Source organism: Mus pahari, chromosome 10, assembly GCF_900095145.1.
Source record: "Mus pahari chromosome 10, PAHARI_EIJ_v1.1, whole genome shotgun sequence".
NCBI lineage: Eukaryota > Metazoa > Chordata > Mammalia > Rodentia > Muridae > Mus > Mus pahari.
The window spans coordinates 84,747,578-84,752,041 of NC_034599.1; the positions used below are offsets into that span (position 1 = coordinate 84,747,578).

General features: G+C 36.9%; 1 long non-coding RNA gene across 1 annotated transcript; it reads right to left on the reverse strand.

The window, feature by feature from the left end:
- Positions 1-447: 447 nt before the first annotated feature.
- LOC110327260 lies at positions 448-4,071 on the reverse strand. Its single transcript, XR_002380824.1, has 3 exons — positions 3,966-4,071; positions 2,593-2,828; positions 448-1,243 (listed from the first exon to the last, which is right to left on the reverse strand). It is a non-coding gene; the product is annotated as an uncharacterized LOC110327260 (long non-coding RNA).
- Positions 4,072-4,464: the final 393 nt, after the last annotated feature.

A 4,464-nucleotide genomic window follows, 5' to 3' on the forward strand; every position in this document is an offset into this window, starting at 1 on the left:
GGGAGGAATACACACACAGGCAGACAGACAGACAGACAGACAGACAGACAGACAGACAGACAGACAGACAGACAGAGGAGACAGAAAGACATAGACACAGAGATACAGAGAGACATAGAGTCACAGAGAGACACAGAGAGAGTTGTTTGTGTTTCCCTCGTGTCATTGGGCATCTTCCCTCTTGTGTCTGAGACACTCCTAACATATCTTGGTTCTCAGATCATTTTGTTTTAAAAGGAGGAGTGAGGCCAACTGTGAACTTGGTTCTGAGCACTGGTGTGGGACACTTCACAGCCAGCTGTGACTCTAGCTCCAGGGTATCAGAAGCCTTCTAGCTTCTGTGGGCACCTGCACCCATAAGCCTATGTTCCCTCCCCAGCCCCACAGTGTTAAAAATAAAATAAATCTTAAAAGAAAAAAAAAATAAGATCCAGAGAAAAGTTTTGGCCAAAATTGTTACTAGCTTCCTATGGTTCAAAGCAAGCCTCTGGAGACACTTGAGGGGAAAACAGTCATTGTAAACATCTGGGTGCTCTTATCCTCGTGGGCTTCCAAAATCAAGTGTAAAATGTCACAGTATCGTTTACTTTACAGTGGATGATAACATGAACTGTTATTTTCTAAATCAAGAGACTCTTGTGGGGAGCCAATGTTCTTATTTCAACAGGTGTACAACTCAGCCAGCGCAGCTCCCTAGGCTCATAAACACCACTGAGTTTATGGAAACTCTAGACATGAAGCTTCGGGTTCTTAGTATTTTGGAATTATCTACACACCCCTTATCTGTTGCATTTCAGTTGTTTTGAGGAACAATTTGCATGGTAATAAAAAAATGCTGGAAAAAAAACCCAAACAGAATATTTCCACTGGAAAACTTCCATTGTTCAGATGCTTTATTTCTTAGATGTTTGATTTTGAAAAACTCTAAAAACCCTAAGTTTACACCTGAAGGAATCATTCTGGAAAGCACTGAACTAGAAATTTTTGCTAAGATACTAAGAGAAGGAGGAGAAATTTTCAAATTCACACATTTCTCATGGTATAAAGTTAAACGGGAAGCAGTGAAATCTCAAAAGTGAGGTTCCAAACCTGCATGTGTGTGTGCATACACACCTGTATCTTTACAAAACATTCTAAATACGTATATCCAAGTAAACACATCATTCCTTAGACAGTTCCATATCTCTCAGGCTCTCTACATCAATCATTCCAAGCTTGAGAGTAATCATGATCCAGTCCCAATCTGAAAGGATCAAATGAGTTACTAATTCCCAAATAAATAAATAAATAAATAAGCTATTAGACAAATATTACTTAGTTGTGACTTCCATCCTTATACTGACATCTGTCAACTCTTCATTTTTAATGCTTATTTCATTGAATAACAACTTTAAAAAATGGGTGCCAGATTAAAGTTCCTAGTCTGCATTTGTAGATGTGCAGTGTAAAGTGTATACCGCCCACATAATTGAAGCTACTTGAGGCACTGACTAAATTTAGTGTTGTCAGTTTATCTGAAGAACAGGCAATGAGTCTGGGTGCTGTGAAAGGTATTACATATGGTTGATTGTTCCATATCAACCTAGCTACCATGGTTAAAGACTGTGTTCAAGCCAAACAGAATATCTCTGCTTCAAGACACACCTTGCAAAATCAGTTCTCTCTGTGTGTTCAGAAAATGTGCTGACTCTTGGCCATATTTCCCCATGGAGCTGCATTGTTGGGGATCAGTCCGTCATTATGTCATGTTTTAAAGAAACTAGGCTCACTTGAAAATGTAACCTGGGTCGTATATTCATTCACATGTGACCTCCTTGAAAGGATGAACATCTGAATATAGATGGAAGTATCAAGACCTTTCTCAAAGTTTGGCATATTCTGTGCCTGAATCTAATTCTAATCTATGCTTACTCCCAAAGGAGTTTATACCTGTTATATAACAGTGGCCCTGTTTTCTTGGTGGGCTTTTCATGGACAAAAGGTAATCTGTTCTGTTTCTGGATAAAATGTGTGGCTATCTTCCCATAGCTTCACATTTGGTTATTTCTCATAAGATTTGGTTAGATATTTTTATAACACATTGACTGACCTATTCAGGCAAACACACATATGTATATATCTGTAAAATTATATTCCTAAGCTGAATTTAATACATAAAACCTTTAAAACCCTTTGTTTAATCATTTGTCTCATATTGTAAAGAATCAAAATATTATATTTTCTTCTGTGGTGAAATATCAGCTTAATTCAGTGCTTACTAGGAGATTCTAAATCACTATTCAAGTAGAGCACTATCATTTTTTTTTTTAAATTACTCAACATGGGTTTGGGGGCTTTCATAGTGAAGGCTAACATGCATTGGTGCAAAAAGACATCGTTCTCCATGTTCCAGTAATTCAAATCCAACATTGTTTTGATGAGATTTTTAATGTACTCATGGGAGCAACAGAACAGTCACTCATGATGAGTTCAAATTGCTTGCATCTTATTTATCTGAAAAATCTGTCCCAGAATGTATTATTACATCATAAGCAACAACATATTTTGTCAATTATAGGAAAAATGGAGTTTTATTAATTTTATTATACTTACTGTTTCACTATAACACTGTAAAAAATGACTCCTGTGTTTGTAAACCATTTTAGAAACCTTGGTGAGAAGCAGATGTAGTTAGTCAGATATATCATTTTGAGAAATGTTAACAAAACAAGGCTCCTATGTCAGTTTATTCCTCATGGCTTCGCACTTGTCTTCAGGGTGGATCTCCAAATGTCGATAGCAGGTGCTCATATTGGGAGTTTGCAAGCCATGTCTGGCACATACATTCTCTGTGGGGGAAAATGTCACAAAAAGCATGTCGTGTAAAATGCTTAACTTCAGAAACAGAAGCCATTCTCTATTAGATTTGTTTGTTTCAATCATCTTTACCACTGTAAATTTTTTTCAAAAAAAAAAAAAATGTTAAAAACAGAATCGGAAGCAATTGCCAAACACAAGCTCAACTCCCCAGTGCAAAAATAAAATATGCAAATATTAAAATTAGGGGACTCTGCTTCTTTTCTCTCTTACACAATTGATTAAACTGTCACTGCTGGAGATTACATGGGGTTTTATTCCCTTTATGGCCATATTCAATTGGTCAGACAGAAAAATATATTGCCACAGACGAGACCCACCACCTGGGTACACTTTGTTTCCAGTTGTCAGTAGAGTTCTTGTCCAAAATTTTTCAGCTATCTTCTTTTAAAAAATATTAGAAGTGATCATTTAGAACAGATGTGCTGCATAGCCCTTTCCAATGTCGAGTTTCAAGCAAGATAAAAAGTCTACCTTCTATTTCTGATTATTCCTTAATTCCCGTGCAATCTTTACTAGCATAGCCTTTTTTGTTTATCATAAACATATTTCATTTTGCATGAAACTTTCATTTTTAAAATATGGACTGGACCAGAATGATTGTAAATATATATATATTTACATATATATATATATATATATATATATATATATATATATATATATTTCACAAAACTGACAACCTATGTTTGATCCTCTAAACTCAAGCAAAAGTGCTAAAGTTTTCCTCTGATTGTCTCAGGCATATTGTAGTACACATGTCCACGTGCACACTACACACGCACAAATAATACATTTAAGAATTAAGCAATAAAATAAATAGAAACACATGGACTACATATGTTAGTTAGCTGTTTACATCTATTTTAGCCACATCTTTTTAAACCTTTCTTCTTAACTTGTAAATTATTTTATTTCCTGACTTACCAATTTGAATTCAGAAACACCGTCGTATACACACACACACACACACACACACACACACACACACACACTGGGTGGGCATAACCAAGCTCCTTGCTCAGCTATCTTCCCCATATGGACATATTTGTTTCTTGTAAAAAAAAAAAAAAAAAAGGGAAACAAAGCACAGCCACAGAAATATTTACCTTTGCTTCTTCTTGACTTGCCACGGTTCTGAAAAGGTTTTCTCTGTCTGTCTCATAAGAAGTTCGTGCTCTTGGTGATATCCGCCAGCCTGTGTCACTGCACTGCAAGTTGGGCAGGGAGCTGGCTCAGCTGCAGGTGCGGCAGCTTGGTGTTAAGGGTGCATGACAAGTTTACTCATGGGACATTTCTCCAATATAAGGGCATACAGTCACGAACTCGGGGACATATAACAACGAAGAAAAGTGGTTGGGTGATGTTGAATTTAGAAAAGGAGAAAAAACATAGAAAGCTTAGTGAGAAGCAGCTGCTTCCTTGAAGTCCTGAGTGGGAACAAGTATACCTGCCTTGCGAGTTGTGGTCACTGTACAGGCGTCGTTTTGTTAGAGAAGGGGAAGAATTATCTCAATGATTTTAGATGTCTTCATGGGTGGCTGGGAACAGTTTGTTTGGCTGTCATAAAACGATGCACGTTGAAGACAGCTATTCTAACTGTGGATT